Source organism: Hipposideros armiger, unplaced genomic scaffold (assembly GCF_001890085.2).
Source record: "Hipposideros armiger isolate ML-2016 unplaced genomic scaffold, ASM189008v1 scaffold_250, whole genome shotgun sequence".
Classification (NCBI taxonomy): Eukaryota; Metazoa; Chordata; class Mammalia; order Chiroptera; family Hipposideridae; genus Hipposideros; species Hipposideros armiger.
Window position 1 is genome coordinate 106,170 of NW_017731600.1, and position 26,906 is coordinate 133,075.

The 26,906-nt window shown below is 38.4% G+C and overlaps 2 pseudogenes; one reads left to right on the plus strand and one right to left on the minus strand.

Moving 5' to 3' along the window:
• The window catches only part of LOC109389928 (histone RNA hairpin-binding protein pseudogene), an 85,976-nt pseudogene extending 70,765 nt beyond the window's left edge, over positions 1 to 15,211 (minus strand).
• A 2,142-nt stretch (positions 15,212 to 17,353) lies between these two features.
• On the plus strand, positions 17,354 to 18,015 carry LOC109389929 (acyl-coenzyme A thioesterase THEM4-like; annotated as a pseudogene).
• The last annotated feature ends 8,891 nt before the right edge of the window (positions 18,016 to 26,906 follow it).

The window sequence follows — 26,906 nt, forward strand, 5'->3', positions numbered from 1 at the left end:
ATATATATATATATATATATATATATATATATATATATATATATATATATATATATATATCACCTCCTCTTTATCCATTCATCTATTGACGGACACCCAGGCTGCCTCCTCATCTTGGCCATTGTAAACAATGCTGCAATGAATATATGGATGCACATGTCCACTCGAAGGAGTGTTTTGGGTTTCTTCGGGTAAATACCCAGAAATGGGATTACTGGATCTTTCTTTGTCTCTTGTTATAGCCTTTGTTTTAAAGTCTATTTCGTCTGGTATAAGTATTGTTACTCTAGCTTTTTGTTTGTTTGTTTCCATTTTCATGAAATACCTTTTTCCATTATACTCTCAGTCTGTGTGTGTGTGTGTCTTTTGATCTGAAGTGAGTCTCTTGTAGGCAGCATATGTAAGAGTCTTGTTTTCTTATTCATTCAGCCACACTATCATTCCATTGGAACATTTTATTTATTTACATTGAAAGTAATTGTTGGAAGATGTATAGTTATTCTCATTTTACTTTTTAAAAAAGATTTTATTGGGGAATTGGGAAAGGGAACAGCTTTGGGGAATCGGGATATGGGAACAGATAAGTTGCTGTCTTTTTGTTTTTCAGTCTAGTTGTGGAGGATGTTGCTTCACTAGCCCAAGTTGGTATTGTGATCATTGTGCTCTTCCCGGGTGAGGCAGTCAGTTGCCAGCTATTGGATGACTGCTTACAGCAGCTCATGCCAGCTGCCGGCTGCTCACGCTGGCTTATGGCCACTCACTGTAGCTTAGAGCAGCCCACTGCAGCCTATGCCATCGCCGGTGACTCACAGAAGCCCAGCTCCAGGTTAAGCTGTTGTTCACTATCTTAGCTTTAGAGGACACAGCATCACTGGCCCATGTGGGATCCGAACTGGTGGACCTGCTGCTCAGAGCTTACACTCCCAAGCCAACTCTTAACCAACAAGCCACTCGGCTGGCCCTAGTTATTCCCATTTTATTATTCATATTTTTTATCTTTGTTGCTGTTGTTGTTCCTCTTAAAGAAGTCCCTCTAAGATTTCTTGTAATTCTGATTTGGTGTTGATGAACTCCTTTAGCTTTGTGTGTGTGTGTATGTGTCTGGGAAGCACTTTATATGTGTCCTTCAATTCTAAATGATAGCTTTACTGGGAGGGTAATCTTGGTTGTCGGTCCTTGATTTTCACCACTTTGAATATTTTGTGCCAATCACTTCTGGCCTGCAAAGTTTCTGTTGAGAAATAAGCTGACAATCATATGGGAGCTCCCGTGTAGGTAACTAACTGCTTTTCTCTTGCTGTTTATAAGATTCTTTCTTTGTCTGTAACCTTTGCCATTTTAATTATGATGTGTCTTTGTATGGACTTCTTTGGGTTTATCTTTTTTGGGACTTTCTGTGCTTTTTGGACTTGAATATATATTCTTTCACCAGGTTAGGGAAGTTTTCAGTCATTATTTCTTCAAATAGGTTTTCAATTCCTTGCTCTCTCAATTCTTCTGGTACCTTTATGATGCAAATGTTGGTACGCTTGATGTTGTCCGAGAGGCCCCTTAAACTCGCCTCATTTTTTTGAATTCTATTTTCTTCCTGTGCTTCTGTTTGGGTGTCTTTTGCTACCTTATCTTCTAAATTGCTGATTTGATCCTCTGCTTTATGTAATCTCCTGTTGATTCCCTTTAATTAATTCTTCATTTCAGTTATTGTATTCTTTATTTCTGACTAGTTCTTTTTTATGTTATCTATCTCCATTTTTATGTTTCCTATCTTTTTGTTGAAGTTCTCCCTCAGATCACTGAGCATCCTGATAACAAATGTTTTGAACTCTGCATCTGGCAAATTGCTTGTCTCTATTTCACTTAGTTCATTTTCTGGACAGAAAAAACAAAGGTTCTGTTATTTCATTTGGGACATTTTTCTTTGTCTCCCCATTTTGGCTGTCTCCCTGTGTTTGTTTCTATGTATTAGGTAGGGCTGCTATGTCTCCCAATCTTAGTAGAGTGGCCTTCTGTAATAGTTGTCATTTGGGGCCCAGTGGTGCAGTCTCTCTGGTCACCTGAACTGGGTGCTCCAGATGTGTTCCTCCTGTGGGTTGTGTGAGTCTTCCTGTTGTAGTTGGGCCTTGGTTGCTGTTTCCACATCAATGTGAAGGATTGAATCTTGGGCTGATTGGTTGTGAGGACTGGCCATAACTACAGGGGAGGAGTTATGGTGCAGGGGCTGACCATACAGAGCAGGATTCATTAGAAGTGCTCTGATGCCTGCCCAGTGTGCCCTTTGTATGTGTTGACCCCAGAGGCTGCCAGCTGATGGTCTGGCTGGGTCCAAAGCTGGCCACTGGGTGTTCTAGCCCTGGGGCCTCCTGGGAGAGACTCCACCACAAGCCAAGTTCAGCTTCAGCCAGTGCCCTGCCCAGGGCCACCAGGCATGAGCCACAAAACAATCTGCAGATGGCTTCCACTTGCTGTGGGCTTGGAGGTGCCTCAAGAGGCCAATTTGCAAACCAACACCAGCTGTCACTAGTGCCAGGCTTGAGGCTTCTCAGCCAGAGGTACGGATACACTGAAGCCAGATGCTGCTTGTTTGGGTTTTGTGAACTATTGAGAGATTTTGGGACAGTCTGCAGCATGAGTCAAGACAAGCCGTTTATACAGAAAAGCCACTAGAAGCAGCTTGGGTAGGCCTGGGAGTTGGGTGGAGCAGGGTCTCAGGGAATCAGGGCTAACAAACAGTAATAACCAGTTCGATGGAGACTCAGATACGGCAGCCACCTATGTCTGCACGTTGGGATGGGGGAGGGCTCAACAAAGAAACAATGGCTTCCGCCAGATCCTCCCTCCAGGAGAAAGCTGCCCTTCCAGCCCACGCCCTGCAGCTAAACAACTCAGTTCCTCTCTGTGTGTCCCTGGCACCTTTCAAGCTGCTGCCCCAGCACAGGAGCTCAGAGGGAGTAAGTCCATCAGCAAGTAAGTCTGCATCCAGGCCCTTTAACAGGAGTGCCTGAAACTGAGGTAGCCCTCCGTCTCACTCAGTCACAATTTCTGCTGGTTTTCAAAGCCAGAAGTTGTGGGAACTTCGCTCCCCAGCCCTGGAACCCTGGGCTGGGGAAGCTGGTGTGGGACTGGGACCCCTTGTTCCTCTGGGGGGAACCTTTGCAGCCAAGATTGTTAATGGCTGCAAAGTCCATTCCATTTCTCTGCCCCTCCTACCAGTCTTGAGGTTTCTACTTCTGTATGTCCTTATTTGTAGGACTTCAGTTCAGCAAGAATTCAGGCAATTCTCAATGTTGGTTGTCCTGTAGTTGAGTTGTAATTTTGATACGGTCATGAGAGGAGGTAATCACAGCATTTACCTACTCCACCATCTTGATCAGATCTGACCTTTTTTCAATATAAATTAAATCGTCAGTGCAGGAGTTGCTTATCCATTGGTTCAGTTGTTTCTTGTTCATGTTGCATATGAACAAGCACAAGAAATTTCCAGCTGAGAATAATGACTGATGAATATGGAAGCAGTTTGGGCTAACATTTTGGTACCAGAAAACTCACCAACAAGATTATAAAAGTGATTTTAGTCATAAAAGTGAAAATACCCCTGGCCCAATAAGCCAACAATTATACACAAATTGACAAATTTATATTGCCCAAATTAGGTACCTCCCATTGCTCTATGGCGGCAAACAAGTATGTTAGGAAGGAATACACTTGTCAGTTGGCCAGGGACCTTTGCAAATATTCCTTCAAGGAGGGGTAAGCCATCTGGATAGAAGGTTTACAGCTTTGTCACTCACTGTGTGAATGTTTATTAAAAGGACACATGAACATGAGACAATGAGGAAGAATAAATATGAGCATTCTGTACTCCCCTAGGCTGAATGTGAACCCCTCTAGCAAGTCTGGATGCTGCAACCCTCCTGAAGCCATCAGGTCGAAGTCTTAATGAAGATTAAGTCCTGAGCATAACACACATAGCAAGGAGAAGAGTAATGTCTGCTTTTCAAAGGATGGTCAGTGTCATATAAACTAGGATAATAATCAGCCAATTCTTAGACCATCTGTTAGAGGATTTTTTGCTATGTGGATTTAAGGAATTAAATTTGAATTGGAGGACTCACTAGAAAGCTAGAATTGTTACCTGTAGCACCAAGGAGGAGGGAAAAAAATTAAGATCTTGATCTTACAAAAAAAGTGTCTTCTGGTTATTTACACACATTTTCCCCCTGCAGAATCCAATGGTGAAGTGAGGCTTGCATAAAATACTCTGCAATTAAGGTACTTAATCAGCATGCACACCTTTTACCTGCAGTGAGTGGGCTGTCATATTATCCTCCCTGGTGCAAGAAAGTTTTTGTAATAGTTGACCCTTGAACAACACGGGGGTAATAGGCACCAACACTTCCCCCATAGTCAAAATATGCAAATAACTTTTGACTCCCACAAAACTTAATTATAGTCGGCCTTTCACATCTGCAGATTCAACCAATGGTGGATTGCAGATATTACTTTGATCTGTGGTTGGAAAACTGCGGGTGGGAATTTGAAAATACTGTTTTCAATCCATGGTTGGTTAAATCCACAGATGCAAAACCCACAGATAGGAAGGGGGGAGTATACTTATTGAAAAAAATGCATATAAGTAGACCCGCACAATTCAAACCCATGTTGTTCAAGGGTCAACTGTATATGACGTTGCCCAGGTTTATCACAACCCCTGTTGTTGCTGCTGCCACAGACTCCCAAGTGGTCATTCACTGAGTGATATTTTTCAATAAATTTCTTCTGTTGCTTCTAGAATTTTCAGTGCTTCAGGGAGAACTCGTATACTCTCATCTCAGGTGTGTTATCATGCACTCGACCGACAGGTTATTATGGAAAACATCATAGCAAGTTGTACATTGTATTCTTTAAATACATTGCTTATGCGTTTAAAGAGAAATGTAAAATAAAAACATTCCACTTCTATCTTCTTCAATGAAACTATTGATATTAATGACATTGGTAATCACTCCATAATAAGGGTGAAGCAATGCACCTACTTAGCAAAGCCTGTGGAAGATGGTTGAAGACAATTAGCTTGACAAGAAGTTCCAAGCTCTTCATTTGTTTACAGCTTTCAAACAGGGTTTTTCGATTGTTATCATGTGTTTCTTCCCTTCCAAAGCCAACTTTTTAAAAGGTACTTAATTGTGTAGTGCTTGACATGGTGAAATTTCATTAAACATTTGGTGAATAAATGAATGAGTTGTTGAATAGATAAACAAAGGATACAAAGATAAATGGGTGGATGGATGGATTGGGAAACTACCTATGCATTGAGAATTGAGTTTTTTCTCCAGGATTAAATTTGTTTTATACTACCCTTATAAGCATGGTTTTGTAACTTTTAGTAATGGAAAAAATCTGGAAGCTTATACCCATTGACCAACATCACCCCATTTCCCCCTCCCCAAAACCCCTAGCAAAAACCATTCTACTCTCTGCTCCTATGAATTTGACTGTTTTAGATTCTACATGTAATTGAGATCATGCAGTATTTGTCTTTCTGTGTTCACTTATTTTGCTTAGCATAATGTCCTCTGAGTTCATTCACATTGTTACAATGGTAGTATTTCCTTCTTTTTAAAGGCTTAATAATGTTCCATTGTATGCATAATTTTTCTTTATCCATTCATCCATTGATGTACATTTAAATTGTTTCCATATCTTGACTATTGGGAATAGTGCTGCAATGAACATGGGAATGCAGAACTCTCTTTGAGATAATTGATTTGATTCCTTAGATCTATTTTTAATTTTTTGAGGAATTCCATATTGTTTTACATAGCAGTTACACCATTTTACAATCTCACCAATAGTGTACAAGGGTTCCAATTTCTCCATATCTTTGCCAGCACTGGTTATTTCTTGTTTTATTTTATTTTTTTAATATCTCATTGTCATCTTGATTTGCATTTCCCTGATGGTTGAGCATATTTTCATATACCTGTTGGCCATATGTATGTCTTTCTGGAGGAATAATTATTTCTGAGGTTCATAACTTCTTGAAATGATATGACTTTAGTTATGTTATCTATAACACCTCCCCTTTTTAGGAAAAAGTGATCTTGATGTATCTACCTGATATTCATTAGGACAACCTTGAATAAGTAGGCCAACCACATCATCACTCATCTCAAAAATGAGACTCAAATTCATCTCAAAACAAATATTAGTTTTTAGAGGGGACACATGCCTGCTGTTGTGTGCCTTCACTGGCTGCTAACATTGTTTAATAAAATGAACCATGGGTTATAAGTATGTCATGTAAATATAGATTAGCAAGGCTAGTGTGTGAGGATCATAAAAACCAGTACCAATACATTAGAGTCCTATTTACTTCATCAAAATCAGCAATTTTTTTCATTCCTGTGTTTAATTCAGTAGGATTATTTTCCATTTTATAAATGTGGGGGTTTGTCTTATTGGTTTTGGGGAAGTGCTGTCATAAAGTTAAGAAGGATTTTGCAGTTGGCATTTTGTCTCCAGATAAACTAGTCCATCTTATTTATTTATTTACTTAAAAATTTTATTAACTTTATTGGGGTGACATTGGTTAGTAAAATTATATAGGTTTCAGGTGTACAATTCTATAATATATCATCTATATATCACATTGTGTGTTCATCACCCAGAGTCAGTTCTCCTTCCATTACCATATACTTGACCCCCTTTTCCCTCTTCTAACAAGTCCATCATTTGAAATGTCACATCTAATTGCTTTAGATTTTTTCTCTTTGTTTCTCTTGCTGCTTCATAAACATTTTTGCAGTTCTAAGAAAAATCAATTACAGTAGGCCTCTAAGGGTTTCTGTTTTTGCTTTCACTAGGGAAAAGTTGATTATTTAAGATTTTAGAAAGCAAGTTCAACATTGATCTTCAAACCTTAATATAGTTATTTCTATTGATAAAAAAGTAAATGCAAAACAATTTTAGGAACCATAAAATACTTTTGCCAAAGGAATTTCTTATGAAGACATGGAGGTCCAAGCATACAATAGATTTGCATGATAATAATTACTAGGGATGCCTAGTTCCAGGTTATAATGCTTTCATTGTAAAATTCAGTCCCTCAATGACCATTCTTTAACTTCAGTATGATAATTAGATTGGGCAATAAATGATATGTAATAAGAGAGATGTTGGCTACCATTAGTGAGCAAACCAGAATAAACAACTGACTGCAATTAGACAAAAACTTGACAAATAAAAGTAGTCATGCTTGATTCTATTCTTTAAAAAATATCCAGTCTTTAATTTAAGGCAATTTGCAAGAAATGCACAGCGAAAGAACCTAGGGATTATATCAGTTCTCACTCAACACATTCTGTTTGGTCCGAGAGCTAGAAAGAACTCCTCAGCACAATGTTTATATCCTTTGGGCCCTGCTCAGTAAATTGATGATGCAGGAAGTCATTTCATATTATTTTCTTTGAGATGGACTGCCAAATCACAATTTCAAGCAATATTTTTCCTGCCATTTGAAAAATTATAAGGGTCTTTTGCTATGATTGTAGTTTGTGTTTGTTCTGTTATGAACTCCATTCTGCTGCTATTCACTCATTATTAGTGTACGATGGTTACTATTATACAATTGCTATGTGTGCACACATTTTCAGCAAGGAAGAGCTCATGGATAGCAACCTCACAAAGCAGTTCTATGTGGGTACTATTTGTTGTTTGTGAATGTCTGCAGGATAGTAGGAGAAGAAAGAGCACATATGTTCTGAAAGATATTAGGTACATTGCCTCACTATACTGTGTATTGAAATAGAGATGATACAAATTATGCAAAGACATTATTTGTAAGATATTTGGGGGTATAAATATTCAACATATTAGGAAGCAATGTTTATTGATTATTGAATGTAGTGTCTACTGAGCACTTTCATAAATGCCATTGGACTCGGCACTCGTGTTAACCCTAGGAGGTAAATATGAGCCTAATTTTTAAATGTTTTATGAAAATAAAATAAAACTGTAGGTATGCAAATATATTTTAATTGTACATTTCTATGATTTTTCACAAACTGAGCACCACTGTGAAAGCAGCAGACAGATCAAGCAACAGTGTATGATCAGCACTACAGTGGTCACTCGCCTGCTTCCTTTCTATCAGAAATCCTTCCCCTTCAAGGAAACCAATACCATTACTTCTAATAGTACCTATTAGTTTTGCCAATTTTAGTATTTTACATTAAAATAATCATAGAATATGTACTCTTCTGTCTGTCTTCTTTCACATCAGGTCTGCGAGATTCATCCATGATATTGAGAGTAGTTGTAGATAGTTCATTCCCCTTGCTATACAGTTTTTCCATTGTATAAATATACCATGATGTCGAAATAAGGCTTCAATATAAATGTAATTATGAAATCTACCACTCTACATATTTGAGATTTTAGCAATAGAAAACAATGTAACAGGCATTAAACATTTGCTTGTTGTAGAAGATTGCTCCCTACGTGGCATTTTCTAAAACCTGGTCCCCTTTTTTGCTTTTTGTTTTAAATGTAGCAAGCAATGAATCAATACGACAATTAATCAATAAAAGAGACACAGAAAAATGGTTGGGTAGTGTTTAATTTTTAGGACAAATTTATATAACCTTATTTACGCTAAAAATGAGGAATTGCTATACAAAGATATAGCTCTTGTAACAGCCTTCAAACTGTGTCTATGGCAATGTGTTCATGTATATATACATATATTTTTATGAGGTAATATATCCTAATTACCACAATCCAATTCCAAGTCATATTTATTTATAGTAACTAAATTAACTGCTTCCTCATTATTTGCATATGTAAAGCTCTCTGTTGGCTGAATGATTAAATTGATAATAAAGTAGTGAAAAGTGACCAGTGAGTCCATTCATTTAACAGGTAGACGGATTTTCATCAAAATATTTATTGTGAATCTACTGTGTGCCAGGAACTTTACTAGATGCAAACAGTGCATAGCCCAGTCATTTATTCCATTGATCAACAACTACAATTGAGTGGGTAACTTAGTGGAGGACACTATACCAGTGCAATGGAAGATACGATAGGAACATAATTGTGTTCCTTCCCTAAACACAGCGAAGGAGAAAACAGAAATTATATGTATGTATATATAAATTAAAGGACAATATAAGCTCAGTGTACTAAAAATATAGTATTGTGAAATAGGGAGCCAAAGAGACCCAAATGAGATTGGGTGAGTCAAAAGGAGGTCAAGAAGAAAGGAGTATTTTGTGATGAGTTATTAGAGCAAGCATTGTGAGTAGCCTGGAATATGCCCAATTTAGAGCTGGAAAGATAATCATGAGCAGGAACTGGTGCCCTTCAAAACCCTTATCTCCTCGAAGGCAAAAAACTTTCCACAGCATCCTTTTGTATTTTTCAATATCTGACACTGTGCTGTGACTCAACTATTTGAGTAGCCAGAACTGTGATTTGGTCTTTAAGATGCAGTTTCCCCCTTAGGGAATGAATCTGTTTAGGTTTCACTCCCCTGAGGCCACCACGTTAGAGAAGCTGTGGTGTAAATGTAGGGATACAAAAAAGGTCTTAATTTCAACCATCCTAAGACATGTCAGTGACTGAAGTTACAGTGGCTTTGGGGGGCCATTTTACAAGGAAGAGTAATGAGTCTCACTTAGATGCAATGCGTTATCCTGTGTGCTTGAAAAAGAATAGATTGGTGTTTTTCACTAATGAGGAGATGAGTTATAGTATGTAAGTAAGGAAAAGATTTTCTGATAGGGTTATAAATTGGACATGCAGTCCATCAAAGGGGAGATAATGAAGGATAAGGGGGGAAGCCAGAAAGTATCCATTGCCAATAATCTGCAATATGCAAGTACAGTGAATTCTTGGTCTGCAGATGTTGGGTATAGCAGGGTGGACTGTACAACGAAGGGCCATGTGACTATTTACAATGGACTTTTCCCAACTAGTGCAAATTTGAGTTAATAAGTACTATGATGGGAGTACAATTTTATAATATGTAAAACCAGTGTTTTCTTTCCTCTTATAAGCCTCAGCTCATCAGTTTAGTTCATCCCAATCTAATTCAGTGAGCATAAAGTGAATGCCCTTTATGAGCTAGGAGGTGTGCTAAGCAATGGGAATTCACACAGAAGATCCCTGCTGTCAAGGAGTTCTCTGCAATGGGCACACACATACATAAATAAATCTAAAGCAATGGGTAAGTATTTCAATAGAAGAGCACTGAAAACTGAAACATGAATTCCAAGTTTTAATCCCATCTCTTCTATGTGCATTTAGACCTTAAATGAGTCCCTTTTCTAAAGTTCAGATTTTTATCTGGAAGAATATATCTGCTTCTTATATTGCAGAGAATAATTATGAAACCCCACACAAATTAATATATTTGAAACATTTTTAAAATTCTTAAACCAGTATAAAAATATAAGATTTTTAAAAAACAGTTTATTTTTATTCTTATTTCTGTCTTTAGACTTTTTCAGTTAGACATACATCTGTTTAAAAATATTCTATTTTTGGAGGATGCATTTTTAAATTAGTTTCAGGTGTACAAAGCAACATAATAGTTAAGACATTTACACCCCTCACAAAGTGATAACCCCCCCATTTTATTGATGGTTTATGGGGAATCAACTCATAGTGAGGCAGATGTATTAATTAACACAAATAAGTATAGATTTCATTACAAATAATCAAGCCTTTTATTATTAACAAGTCATTCTATATCCATAGTGTGGTTTTAAAATGTCATACTGAGAAAAAGTTGTTCCTTTCTTTCTTCATTGCTTTTATTTCAGGTGGATACATAATTTCATACTTTTAAATTGTTTACCAAGATAAACCTGACTTAACCATTTTAGTGAAGTAGAAAAAGAAAAGTGGCTTTGATTTTTCAGTTTCTACCAAATGTCTCTAAAAGGTGAATTTTTGCAAAACACACTAGTTCTGACTCTATTTAATGTAGTATCCTTAATTGACATTGACATCCTATAGAGGAATTTTATGATTTCCTGTGATTCCCTGAAAGTGAAAATAAGAAGTTTCCCACCTTTTTTTCAGACAAAAAATTCTTTTAATTTCTTGGATTTATAGAAGTTACCACCTAAAAGATAGCTCATAAGTTATTTTTTAACCTAATAATTTTCAAGTTTGTCATTTTTATATCTAAAATGGATTAAGAATATGGTAATTTCTCATATATGTAGAAGTTCAAGTATGAGGGACTTAAAAATTACTGACTTGAAACACAGCAGTGGGAAAAAAACCATAGCCTTTGAAAAAGCAATTTGGTATGATTTTCAATACCTCTAATTGCCAAATTGGACCACTGATGTATTACTATATATTGTAGATAATTTAATTTTTGCCTCGATGCCTCTAAAAAGTATAGACAAATCTCTCACCATAATTATTAACGTTTATTGAAAGAGATTATGTACAAAACCCTCTGCTAGATACAGCTGCCTTTGACGAGCAACTGAGAAAGTTATATAGTTATTATTTAGAAACAGTCTATCTCTTGGACACAAAAAGAGATGAAACACACAAATAAGTATTAATTAATTAGAAGAAGCAGCTTACTTTATTTGAGATAAGCAAAGGATTTTTTCTACCAACAAAACAAAACAAAAACACTTTTTAAACAGTAAAGATCAGTTTTTTCAGAATCTACTTTGACTTACATAAAACTAGTCATCAGGCAGTAGATTCAACCAACCCTGGCTTTGATAAGATATTTCCCTTGAATAACACCTCACCCTTCCAAGGAGATTTCATTGCTTGATTAGCCTGTTTTTGTTGTATCACTCAGGTTGAGAGAGGGTTGGAATGCAGTCAATGCGTCTGTAATTAAGAACTACCTCCAGCTACAAGTGCAGAAAATCATCATGTAGGAAAGAAGACTGAAGTCAAAGTTATAGAAAGCAAATGAAATTACATATTCCCTTAATATTTGTGAAGGAAAGTCTACTGGCTTACCTTCACGAATATATTTAGGTACATGTAAGTCATGATTTGGAGACAAACAGAAGGACTTTGTGATCATATTCCATTATTCAGGCAGCATTAGCATCTAGCAAGTCACGCATAGGTTCCTCCCCCACTATTGACTCCCCCAACAAAGATTTTATCAAGTCTCTAATCTCTTTCCCAAGATCAAACACACACACATACACCCCAGTCAATAACAGAGTATTCCCTTCTATCTCTCTAACTCTATCTCCCCTCCCCGCAACCCTCTCTTCTAAAATGTTTCCATAAAAGAAATCCAGTTACAGTGGCCTCAAGGGAAGGCATGAAAGAGGCAAAAATGTTACAATAGGCAGAATTATAGGTGGGAAGAAGAGGAAAGTTTATGCAAAATTTCCCTTGGTGGCTGTAGGTGGACTAATTATGGGGAAACGAGCTTTGAATTTTTAAAAGCCCTCCTTGGGAATGCCACTTTTTCTTTGTCCATTACTGTCTGTTGATAGGTCTCATTCATTCTAGATAATCAGTGGCTCTGACAAAACAGTGATCTTTAAAACAGTCATCTACTAAGAATTAGTAAAAGTACTGTGAATTCAAGGGATTTCTTTCTTTCTTTCTTTCTTTCTTTCTTTCTTTCTTTCTTTCTTTCTTTCTTTCTTTCTTTCTTTCTTTCTTTCTTTCTTTCTTCGGATTGCACGTCATTCTCCACATGAGTATACCTGGAGTTCAAAGAAAGCACCAATTTTTTCTTGCTTTATACATTTAGGACTTATGCCGATCTTTTATTGTTGGGGAAGAGGGAGTTTAATTCACAAGTATCTTTACTCTGTAGAAGACCACTATATAAATCCATACATCATGGGAGACTGTCACTGCCTTAGAAGCACTTGTGTGTGGAGGTGTCTCATTCTAGTAATGGAGGAGTAGTTTCTATGGGACTAACCTTCCCACCAAACAAAAAACCTAGAAACTCTGAAATCAGTGGAGAGTAAAGTCAAATATTAAAGGGGAGTCTACACTTGGAAGTAGGAAATGGAATGGGGTAATTTTCCCCTTTTACAGCTCTTGGCTGAGGACAAGTCATAGCCAGTCCCATGTAAGGTGGCTACAACCTTACATGCAGTTATACTAGCTTGAAAAAAGAGAACAGAGGTTAGGTGAACACAGCAACTGGAAGGAATGTGGGAAATATCAGAAATGAGAAATGCAATAAAGGGAACTCCAAATTCTGCATACAAACTCTGCCCAAATCTCCGGTTGGACCCTGAACTATGCATGTACAAGATGAAGTTCAAGCAACCCTGCTAAGGCAAAAATAACTGAACCAAGATTTCAGCTGCTGCTCACTATGGGTGAGACAGAGTTTGGAGTTCTAGTCCAGCCAAGTTCATAGCCTACTAAAATAAAAAAATCAATACTCTTTGAAGGAACTTAACAGAATCCTGAGTCTGTAAATCCCTTATTTATATTGCCTCTGATACTATATATGAAGAAACAGAAAAGGTGACCCTCCCCCCATACTCAGGTGAAATGGCAATCAATACAGACGCCCTAAGACCAGATGCTGTACTTAGCAGAGGTTTTAATTGGATCTCTTTATTATATAAAATCTGACTCATTCATATATTTGAATTTTCATGCATGTTTGTTACTGTTCGCTCATTCCCCCAGCTCTTTTAGTCAGTTTTGCAGCTTCTTGGGAAAGTGGTTTTAGGTTTTCCTGAAGATGAGTAATTCTGACCAAACCATACAGCATTTCTTTCTCCATTTGGTTTACATTTGTCTGAGATACTTTTAAGATGTTTTCAGTCTCAGCAACTTGGAATTGGAGGGACTTTGATGATCCTTTGAGTAACCTCAGCTGAACTTAAAGGCAAGCCATCATCACCCTATGACATAAAAATTCAGGGAGCTCACTTTAATGTTCTTTTTTGAGAAAGTCCTCAAGCAAAGAGTTGAACCTGTTCATATTTTTATAAAGCACTGCTAAACACAGAGTTTCTAACTTCAGAGAGCTGGCTTCTTCTGGAGGTAACATGCAGACTTCATAGGCTTGTGTAAGCAGTCTAATCTTCTAAGTGAATTTGTAATATTCTTCAACCTGAGCAGAAAATCTTTTGGATTCCTCTTTTTTCTTCCTTAAGTGTATCTTCTCCATATCACAACAACAATTAGAGCAGCAAATACCAGAAGCTCCCAGGAAAACCTAAAACCATGTGGAGCTTGATGCAAATATTTGGAAAACAGCAACAAAACAGCACACAGTCTGTCCACGACCAGCTGGAAATACATTTTATTCCAGCCAACAGGCCCGCCATGGCTCCAAAGGGCGCTGCAGCTCTGGCTCTTTGACTGCAGTACTGACCACACAGAATCTTGTAGAATGTTCTGATTCTAACCCAAACAACTGCCTGATGATGATGATGACAGAAAATTGGTGGGACTGGAGGAAGGGGAGGCCAGCTAGTTTCCGTAAAACAGTACTCTAATTTTGCTCTGTTCACTACACAAATAGAAAATGACATCAGTTGTACAGTGCATTTGGAGGAGTGGAATGGGTTGATTGCTGCCAGAGGAGACCAGCCAACGAGCTCTGGTCACAGTGGGTCCCACCTGGCTTTACAACAAACTTGGGTCAAATCAGTCCCATGTCAAAATGCTTCTGCTCACAAGCATGTCAGGGCATAAATGTGAGGCATGCTGCAGTAGAGGGCTTACGTGACCACATCCCTGAGTGAGACTCATTCTCCTGATTCAAAGTTTCCTTCTGTAACATGGAAGGCTTATCCTGCTTACCAAGGTCATAGGGGTCATTTTTCTCCCCCAAAGACCCCGTCTCTCCTTTGTCTTTGGTTAGTACAAACAGGCAGGACCGAGTGATAAAGACTGTCACCGACAGTAGTAATGAAGAGACCTGGTTTTCTAAGAATTTAGGAGAAATCAATTAGAACTGGCAATGTCTTAAAATGTCAACAATTTCCTGTGGAGCCAGTTTGTTCCTGCTCAATTTAAGTGCTCCCAGAAGGGGATGACTCAGTGATCCATGCTTCTTCCCTCACATGTCCCTGCTACCTCCAGCACGCACTTCCCAAGGTTTCCCTGGAGACAATCTCCAATCCACTAAGTCATCTTCAGAAGGGTGGTCATCCTTCTGAAAAGGGTACAGGTCCTTCTTCCAGCTGAATTTGCCACCTTTAATTTCTTTAAACTGCATCACACTCTCCTAGTATCTCTCTAGCAGCCTCAGATTCAGAGCCTCTTTGTCTAACACTCAGGTTTACCATGAGTGCTTCTTCCCTAATACTTGGACCATGAGGAAACAATAGGCTTGTCAGCCAAATCCCATCTGGAGGTCTTAGAGGGTGCCAGGGTTTGGGCTGCAGGTCTCCCCATGAATGTGAAGAATAGAGTTGCTGGCCAAGGGAGGAGGTGGCCAAATGCCTGATGAAGGGATATTTTTTTCTTTTCAATAATTGATTAATTAATTAATTTAAAAAGGAAATTGTCATTTTAGAGTTTACAATCTGTTTTGTAAAATAAAGAATTCAGTCCCTGTGGGGATTTGCAAAGAGAAAAAAAGATGAGAGAGGATTTTAGACAGAACTCAAAGTTGCAAATTACAAATTTGTAACTGGAAGTAGCTTATGTCAAAATAGGGATTCAGGGTACAAATATGGGGGCCCACAGAATGGAAGAACTGCAGGCATCAGGGCATCCCCTGGAACCTCATCCCAGAAGCAGGGACTCCTCACTCCCAGAAGTCCCCCTGTCTGTCTCTTGTTCCAAATTCAGAAAAAAAAAGGTCTCTGGGTATCTTTGGGTTGGCATCACCTTCTCAGGTTTCTCTATGTGGCGGGAACATGGCTGCCAGCCTCTCCACTAGACAAGGAATTTAAATAAGCTATTATCACTATGATGAAGGTCATCAGGGAGCAGTTGTGGAGGTTCTCCTAAGGAGGCTACTACATGTATGAGAACATGTCGAGTGTCTCCTCAATTACCTCTGTCTCCATGCCTTATGCCTTGTTTGAGAATCCAAGGTACTCATAGGATTACAGCCACCAACTGAAGCCACAGAATTTACCAAAAGATTCTGCTTTGCAGAATCATATGTACAGATCTGCTCCCTGGGAGGGTCTATGCCAAAGGAAATCCATAGTGGCTGCCTATTCAGTGACTTCTCAGCCTAAATATATTTTCTTGATAGGTCAGAAGCCATGGTTCTCTGGAACACTGAGGGATTCCTGAGGCCACTTCTGGTGTCAGCGAGTGAGATGAGCTTGCCCCTGCATGTCTGGATTGCATATCCCTGTATCTGTGGCAGGCTGATGTGGTGATTCTGTGGTCATGGAAAGAGAGTGGCACATATAGAGAGTCCAAAGTAGAACACATGTGGTATGCTAAGACAGTGGAAAAAGCAGCCTGACTGGGCAGAGATTACTGACATGTGAATGTATGCAATTGCAGCCAATCTATGGGTTTGCTATTGGAGAGAAAAACAACTACTTAGACTTAAAGCAGCTCACTGACCTCGGCATGTCCTCCAAACCACTGATTCCGGTATCTATCAGGCACCTGATCGTATCTGTGTTCAATACAAACCTGTTATACTTTCCGAGAAGACTCAAGGAGTGGCTTTGATAATCCAGTGTTTAAGACAGTGCCTGAGAAATGGTAGTCACCAAATACCTGAGGAATGACTAAACAAATACTCTAAGGAATGCTCTGTCAAAATAAAGAGAAAATGATGGTGATAATAATGGCATTAACATTTATGAAGTGCTTATTCTGTGCCAAGCATTGAGCTAAACATTTACGTGAATTATCCCATTTATTTCTCCCAATACACCTATATAATAAAGCTAGGTTCTATTATTGTCCCCATTTGACATATGAAGAAAGTGAGGCACAGAGAGTGTAAAAAGATGTATCATATGTAGTTTATGCCTACATTTGATTGCTTGGTCAACTAGACTAGAATAAAAATCAAAGAACATATATTCTAATCACGGCTCCAAGAGTCATGCATGGGACACCCCAAATGGGACTTCCCAGATAACCATTCCAGCACATAAGGTTGGCATCCCCTAAAATTGTGCTCAGAGACTGGAAATGGAGCATCCTTTATGAGAACGTATGAACACACACACACACACACACACACACACACACACACACACACACACGATAAACCAGAGTCCAAGTTCATATTGAATAGCAGATCTGAGAGGTGCTGGGGGTAGGGTGCTAGTGAGATGCAGGGAATTTTTAAAAGTGCTGGTAAAGAGTGGGCAGTTGCCTTGGACTGTTGCCTGGATTCCTGCATGCCCTCCGAGCCAGGCTGAGGAGCTGCACCATGCGCTTGCGCACTCTTGCCGGGAGGGGAGGTCCGCCCCCCTCTCCGCACCCCCGCGCCCAGTGGGGAACCAGGGACTGCACAGCTTATTTCCCTACAGACTCAAAGCTTATAAAAGAAGAACAAATGTCACAGGTCCAGCTCTTCACCAGAAGCCATGAGGATGGTCTGGGTTTTGAATATGTGATGTTCTTTAATGATGTTGAGAAAAGGATAGTTTGCTTGTTTCAAGGAGGTCCTTACCTGCAAGGAGTACCTGCATTCCTTCATGGGAGTGCCATTGCAACCACGATTGATGTAACCATGACTGTTAGTATGTCTGCTATTACAGCTGGGGGAATTGTCATGACTGCCAATCTCAACATCGATTTAAAAAACCTACCCCTCCTCTTTGTTCTGTTATGATAAATAGCCAACTTGATAAAATTGAAGGAAGGAAAGTTTTTGTTTCATGTAATATTCAAAAAGTGTTGAGAGAAAACCGTATACTCAGAGGCAACAAGCTAATATATATAGCTGGATCCTGAAATAATTTTGACATAAAAGAACTTCTGGTGAATTCCACATCACTCTGCATAAGGCTCTCCTTCCTTCAAAAAAAGCCGTGGTCTCCAGACCTGCTCTGCTTACCTACTGTTGAGCCCCACCCCCACCCCCCATAGGCTGAAGCCTGCTAACACTGCCTTCCTGTCTTCTGAATACAGCTCAAGGACCCCTGTTTCCACCTTCTAAACTTTTTAACACAGAAACACCTGCTGTGAGAGTGTCAGCAATTCTTTGTGTCTCCTTAGAATAAGTGTCTGGTTTTCCTGAAATTTAAATTTGCTCTTTAAGGTGATATCTGCTCCACTGCAGACTGGAAAAGAAAAATCATATTGAAACTTTTACTGCAAACTTGGAAATGCCAGAACACCAAAGGAAGGAATAAATATATGGGTGCATACATGCATGTGTGTGTGGACGTGTGTGCATGCATGATGAATTACAAAGCTAGCTTTGTTGTATCTAAAGAAATCTTTCTGACTACAGTAGGAAACACAGCTAGTTCCTATAGGAATAGACACCTCATGTTGATTGTCTTGGCTTTTAGGGATTAAACCATGATGCCATTTTTAACATAGGCTGTGCAGTTGTGTCTTACCAACAGCATAGATTATCATCACTGGAAGGGGCCTATATTTGTTTCCTACGTGTCTTAATTTGTTCAGGCTTCTATAACAAAACACCACACACTGGGAGGCTTATAAACAATAGAAATTTATTGCTTGTGGTTCTGGAGGCTGGAAAGTCCAAGATCAAGGCACCAGCATGGTTGCCTTCTGATGAGGGCTCACTTCCAGGTTCATAGCTGGCACCTTTTCACTGTGTTCTTATATGGAGGAAAGGGCTATAGGTCTCATGGTCCTCTTTTATAAGGGCACTCATCCCATTCATGAGGGCTCTACCCTCATTACTTAAGCACCTCCCGAAGGCCCCACCCATCTACTGGTACCATCACATTGGTCATTAGGGTTTCAACATACGAATTTGGGGGCGGGGAACACAAACATTCAGACCATAGCATTAGGGCTGCCATATCAAAGTACCACACACTGGATGACTTCAAACAACAGAAACTCATTGTCTCACAGTTCTGGAGACCAGAAGTCCAAAATCAAGTTGTCAGAAAGGCCATGCTCCTTCTGAAGACACTAGGGAAGGAACTGCTCTGTGCCTCTCTCCTAGTTTCTGGTAGCCTCAGGAATTCATTGGCTTGTAGATATAAGCATGCCTCACATGCTTCACGTTACTGTGCCTCACAGATACCAAGTTTTTTACTAATTGAAGGTTTGTGGCAATCCTGTCTTATTGGCACCATTTTTCCAACAGCATTTGCTAACTTCATGTCTCTGTGTCACATTCTGGTAATTTTCACAATATTTCAAACTTTCATTATTATTATATTTGTTATGGCAATCTGTGATCCATGATCTTTGATGTTACTATTGTAATTGTTTTAGGGTGCCACGAACCCTGCTCATATAAGATGAACTTAATAAGTCTGTGTGTTCTGACTGCTCAAAAAAAAAATAAAGTGCTTGTAGAGACTCCCATAAAGAATGCTTTTGGAGCAGAAATGAAATGACACTTCCTGGCAAAGGCATTGGAGAGAACATAAACCAAACAGTTGAGTCATGCACTGCAAATTCCAGCTGCAGCTTTGAATCAAAAGGCAGCTTTCTGGTACACAAACCAAAGAAATGTTGGGGGAAAATAGGTCTTTTCTGTCACATCCAATGGCAACTTCAATCAGCAGTGATGTCACAATTAGCCATGGAATTGAGGGTAGAAATTTAAGTTGTCACTGAGTGAGCACCCTAAGGTCGTTGCAGGCATATTTTATAAAAAGAATGCTAAAATGTTGAACACCAGCTTGGTGATAGGGAAGAGAGAGTGAAGACCTAGATTTACTCATTCGACTTGAATAGTGTGTGCTATCAGAGGTGAAAGAGGTTTACACACCTGCATGGGGAGAATCAACACATAAAACTTCCCGTGGTAATAAGTATGACTTCAGTATATGTGTTTGCCTTTCATTCAGGAAGGGCTTTGAAGGCCAGTGCAGTACAAATGGGTGGTATCTTTATGCAAGCTTTGTCCAGTGTGGTTAGAGATTATTCTGCACTCACTTGTATACCAAACCCAGACAATTCTGGTCTCTCTAATTTAGAAACACTTCATAGCTGCATAGATTATAGATTGCTCTAAATCAAGGACCAACCAATTTTTTTTTCTCTCTAAAGGGCCAGATAATAAATATTTTAGGCTTTGTGGGACACATACTGTCTGTGTTGCATATTCTTCTTTGTTTCTATTTTTTATAACCCTTTAAAAATGAAACAAAAACCCCATTATTAGTTCAAGGGCCATATAAACCCAGGCCACTGGCTGGATTTGGACCTTGGTCCATAGTTTACCATCCCCTTACTAAATCACTAAAAAAGTGGATGTATAGGTAAAAAATGTACAATGAGGCATGCACACACATATGCTTTCACATGGTACATGAAGTTGTTCTCTTTCCCATTAGAAAATAAATTTCTTCTCTGCAAAGACTTCATTACTAATTTTTTTTAGAATTCTCCAAAACAGCTAGAAATGAATTCTACATGCAGTGGATCTCAATAAATATGGACTGACAGACTATTATAAAGATAATAGCCCATGTTCATAGACCATGGCCAGGGAAAATCTCAGTTTTTCTTTTCCAATAGAAAAAAAATGATTATTTTTCTTTCTGTTTAACATCTAGGAATGTGTGACATTTAACATGCAAATACCTAGTAATGCTTTTATCATCGCTAACAATGTCACTGACACCCACACTATTATTTTAATGTCATAAATTATGACTTTTCAAAACACTTTATATACATTATCCCATATTAGTCTTGACATCAGAAATACTGAGCATTTTCACGACTAGTAATATTTTCACATTAAGAGAAAAATAGTAAACAGATTTCAGAAGCTCCAGATTTCCCAATGCGAAAAACTAGCTAGACTAACAGCTCAAAACCTACCATTTATATTTAAAAATCTACCATTTATCATAATAAAGAATTAACAAAGCAAAGAAATAGGAAAGATAAGTTTATTATTTCTACATCAGTATCTAGGTGTCTAATTTGATCAAGGAAAAGGCCTGAAGATTTCAGAGGAGGAAACATATATAAGAACTAGAGTCTCACTAGCTTTCCATTTTATGCATCTTTTTTTTCTTGGTCATATCTTGACTACAGAATCTGGGCTTTTTTGCTTCTGGGTTTTATTTATTTATTTATTATCACTGTATTGAAGGGCCATGTATTCTCATCATGCATTTTTAAAAACTCCTCCTGAGGCATTTTCACATTCAGTACTATAATAAACATTTTATTATTGAACTCCAGTATGTTCTCCTTTCCTCTAAAGATACCTGAAGTTATGTATCACTAAGAATAAAAATATAGTTTTCCTGGTTCAGAAAGTTTTTATTTACTATAGTTCAAAATGCCAGCATTATGAGATAAGCTATCGTACAAGATGTTGACAACAAAAGTCAATATGTACCATCCAGTCTGTACTCCACATTTTTTTTGTGCTATTCTTCACAGTTGGGGCATGCAGTTATTACACGCTTTCCTTCAAATCACTACCTCCTTCCATTTATGGCTTCAAAAGCAATTTTCAAGGTTGAGAAATGAAAGGGAGGAAACGCAGTGAAATGGCAGCTCTGTCCCATTGTCATTGTCCCTTTATTCTAGCTCTTGGTCTTTTCTGGTGCCAATTTCACCAATGCATTTTTCTACTCAGTTATACACTCCAGAAACTCATCTGTCTCTTTTCCCCTCCTTCTCTCTCCAAAAGTACATAGGGATCATGTTTGTAATATATATTCATAACCCCTTTAACAAACTAGAAGTTCTCAATTACTAGAAGCTTCCAAAATTACACCTAAACATTTGTTCCATGATTTCAAGGTCTTTCACAGTCTGATGCTTCTTACTAGCTAAGTTGATATATTTCTATAAGTAAACTTCGTAAATCTTGTAGAGCTTGTAGGTAAAGTTTTTTTCCCCCCGAAAGTAGTCTCACTGTTAACTGCTGATAGTGGTTATACACTGAGTTAAAAATCTATTAGGGGAATGAAAACAGACAAACGAAATATTTTTTCCCCATGGGGTCACCCGTTTAGTACATACCAGGCATAACTCAGATAAACATATAGAAGGTCATTATCTCTCTTCTCTCTCCTTTTCCTTTCCAAAGGTGGCCTCCATGAAGGCCCTGAGTACATCCCAGGAATTGTGACCAGCCCCTTAAGAGTGAAATATACACAAATTATATATTTTTTCACCATGATGGACAATGATCACAGTTTCATTTTAATGTGCTTTATGATAACAAAGTTTCTCTTTGTTTTCTGTGTCTAACCAATAAAGGGTGAACAACAACTTGTCACATTTATCCCCAAATAATCTTTTCACCTTGTTTGTATGGTCACATCACAGACATACAAAAGCTCCATGTCTTCATTCACCAACTTAGTTCACGTGTTTTTCTTTCCCAGAGCCCCTCTTCTCCTGCACTTATTCCAGTCCTTCGGAGCCTGGCTCCATATCCGTCCCCATGGAATCATCTGTTCCAGTGAAATATCATCACATAGCAATCCACCCCAAACTTAGTAGCATCAGACAACATTATGCGTAAAATTTCATGGGCCAGGAATTGGGGCAGGGACCACCAGGGATAAACAGTGTTTGTTTCATAGTGACTGGGGTCTTAGCTGGATGGTTTGATTGAATAGAGATGCCTGTGATGGCTCACTGTGGGTCCTATGTCTGAAGTCTCTCTTCTGGCTGATGACTGGGTACCTGATTCTCCACCTCACATCTTCTAGAGCTGGGATGTCTAAGAGAGCATCTTTGTCCACATGTCTAGTGCCTGTCCTGGGATGGCTGGAATGAGGAGGCTAGCCAAACATAGCTCCATGTAGCCTTTCCATGTGGTCATTTTGGAGTCCTTCACCACATGGAAATCTCAGGGTACTCAGACCTCTTTCATAATGGCTAGCTTCCCCCGGAGCATTCAAAGCATCAAAAGGCAAGCAAAATGGTGGTAGAAGATATTATATTTCCAGTACATATAACTGAGAAAGGCTCTTACCTTGAATGTATTTTAATAATTACTATCGATCATTAAGAAAAAGAAAGACAACCCAATAGAAAAATGAGTAAGATAATTGAGTGGGTCCTTCACAAAATAGGATTACATAATGGCCAATAAACATATAGACAAGGTTAAGCCTCATTAATCATCGGGGGAACATCTAGTCACCCACCAGGATGGCTAAAATGAAAGACTGAATACACCAAGAGAAGATGAGGATGCACAGAAGCTGGAACTTTCATATACTGCTGGGGATAAAGTGACCACAAGCACTGTGGAAAATGGTCTGGCATTATCTACAAAAGTTGAGGATGCACGTTCCCTATAACCCAGCAATTCAACTCCTTGAAAATAAATAAAGCACAGCTACACACCCCAACATGGATGACTCTCACAGACATAATGCTAAGCATGACACAATATTTGCTGTACAATCCCACTTAAATACAACTGAAAAAAGTCTTCAACACTTTGCTATTGTGTTGAAGAACTTATAAGTAGACTGAAAACCTATAATGAAATACAGGATGTAATTATCATACAAGCCAGGATAATAGTACCTTTAGGGGAAAGAAAGATAGTCATAGAGAGGAAAAATTAAGATGACTTCTGGGGTCCAGCATGAATTCATTTCTTGGGCTAGGTGGTGTTTACATGGATGTTTGTTCAGCAGTACACCTTTGTTCAGTGCACTGTCCAGTAAGTATGCTATATTTTCTAACAAAAAAGATTTTAATATAATTAAAATTATTCTTCTTGTTTTTCATGTTGTTTTTGTCTCGATATTGTATCCCTTCCTTATTTTGTATTTTATCTTATTGTCTTATGAATATGGTCTGCTGAGCCAGTTAATTGCAAAGGGTTCCTGTAGGTAAGGAGGGAACAGGTAGCATTCTAGTTGAGCTGGTTTTCACTGTGCAGTCACCCTTATCAGTTGCTATAAAGCCAGGTTGCATCCTGGAAATACGTCTTGTTTTTGTGATTCTCCATGTAGCCTCAACTGCCTGGTTTCTCTGAATTAACTGAAAGCAGCAAGTAGCAGGGCCTGGGGTGAAGGCAGGGAGGAGAATCCTGCCACCGCCTGGACCTCCTTTATTCTGCATTCTATTTTATTGGAAAAAGGTAGCTTTTTCCCCTCAGCATGTGTTCCTCACACCTCAATTAGTATATTTTTTTGTCTGTAATTTCTGAGAGTTGCAGCACATGCAGCCACACTCATCAGAGCATATATCTTATACACAAAAAATAGACCTACTGGTAGGTCTCATCTTAGCTTTCATACCTGAAGCATGTGAAATCCTTTTTACAAATCCTTCCATGACCACTGAAAACATATTTTAATTTGGTTAAATATTCTGTCACAGAGAGAAAATTTAACTTACTCTGATTAATTCCCATCTAAGAAAAAATACAATATATCTAATATCAACTACTTGTGGGCATATAAAAACCAACCAAACAAACAAATATTCTTTTATTCCTTACTTTATATTTTCTTCAGGTTTCTTGTTCTAAAGAGGCTAAATTGATGCACAGAAGAACTGCATTTAGAACATTTAATATGTTTTCTTTTTGGAGAAAAACATGTTCTTAAATCCTGATGATAGTAAAATATCAGGTACTGAAAAGTGGGAGAACAACATATTCAGATCTTGCTCTGCTTGGAGATTCTCTGGTTGCACATTATTGCCTATTAGTCTAATGTGTTTCTAGGTGTATCCTAAAAATAGAAAGAACTTTCAATGTAAATGTTGGACCAGTGGACAATACAATCCCTTTCATGAAAAGACTTCGTGGTGTAATGAGAAGAAGCTATTAGAGATGACTACTTTTACGTCAGACTATTTTTCAGAACCAGTGTTTTGTGGGAGAACAAACACCTACACACTGGTCTCAGTGGTAGTTTCTTTAACAGTGGAGTTGTGATGCTTCCACAAATGGCTTTAGTGATAGTTTCTTTTGAACCCACCAGTTTGCAGTGATTTTAATCAGTTCTACCACATTAGGTAATTAAGATGTGGTTCTTGTCCCTACTGTTATATGAACTTGGCCTATATATGAGACTATAGATTTAAGAGTATGGGCTCTGAAGTCAGAGCAACTGGGTTTAAATCCCAACTCCATCTTTGACTTATTGTGTGATAGATGGTAATTTAGTTTATCTCTGAACCTCAGTTTCCTCCTCTATAAACCGAAGGGGGGGGAAACCCTATTTTATGGATTGTTGAGAGTATTTAGAATAACCATGCATGTATGTATATCTTTTACCATGGTGTCTCACACATAGTATGTGCTTAATAAATACCAACTTTTGTTGTTTTTTTTCTAATATGGTTATTATGACAAGAAATTGATTTATTGTGATAATCCGGCCTGTATAACATGGCATGGCCAAAAATAAATAAAAACAATGACACCAACTTAATTCAACTTGGGTTTCTGGGCTAGAAGAGGCTCAATTTCTGTGAAGGGTCTGAGATTTTACCCTACTTGCAAGCTAACAGAATAGTTTGCCATAGTTTCTTGGATGGAGGCAGAAGACATGAGACTCATGAATCAGACACAAAAGACTTCATTACTCACAGCACAACAGGCAGCATGGGCATCATATTTGCATCAGCTCCCGTTGCTTTTCCCCAAGTCTCCTGAGGGCATTGTGGAGCCTTAGGTGGATGCTATGTTTGTAGTGGGTTTGCATCACAGGAGGAACACTTTGCAAAGAACTCCTAATCTTAAAGGAGGTTGCTAGCAAACCTGCCCAACCTTTGCCCCAGAGGGAGACATTATCTTTTTTTTTTTTTTAGTGGGGAACAGCGTGTATTCCAGGATCCATCAGCTTCAAGTCAAGTAATTGTTTCAATCTAGTTTCAGAGGGTGCATCTCAGTAGCCCACGTGGGGATCAAACCGGCAACCTTGATGCGACGAACACTGCGCTCTAACCACCTGAACTAACCAGTCACCCGATGGAGACATTATCTTTAACATTCTTAAGAGCAAACAAATCTTCCCTTTTTCCCAGAGGGAGATATCATCTCTGTTGTCCAAGACTGTTGTCTAGACAAACATCCTTGAAAAGAGAGCCCAGAACAAAGGCTGCCAATGCCTCTATTCAGAAGATGTACAGAAACGTGAGAGAAACATGAATTGTCCTCTAAAAAGAGAAATACAGAGTGGGTTTGAGGAAAACATCAGTGAAGAGAAGAGGATAAACAGAATAGTGTAGAATGAAATTTTTTCTTTGATAGTCAACTTCATATTGATGTATCATACGCACACAGAAAAATGCACATATCATAATTATACAATTTGATCAGCTCTCAAAACTGAGCCCAACCATGTAAACAGCATCCAGATTACTCCCTTCTGCTCTCTTCCAATCACTAACCACTACCTAAGGGTAACCACTATTGAAGGGTAACCTCTAACCATAGATTAGTTTTGCCTGTTTTTAATCTTAATTTAAATGGAGCCATAGAATGTATACACTTTTGTGACTGGTTTCTTTTGTGATTTTTTTTTACTCAACATTATGGTGATGAGATGTATCCATACTTTTCCATTATTTATTTTAATTGCTGTGTAATATTCCATTATATGACGATACTAAGTTTATTCATTCTACTGTTGATAGGTTTTTGGCTAGGCCCTGGCTTTGGATTGCTATCAATATTGTTGCTATGAACATTCTAGTGCATGTCTGTTGGTGAATACATGTTTGCATTCTTGTTGGGGATATACTTATGAGGAAAAATTCTGGGCCTGAAAAACAGTTTTGAAAGGGTTAAAATGTGCTAATGCCAAGTCCTGCTTTAAAATATTTTCTCCTGGTTATTTTTATTATTTTCCTCCAAGAGTACATCT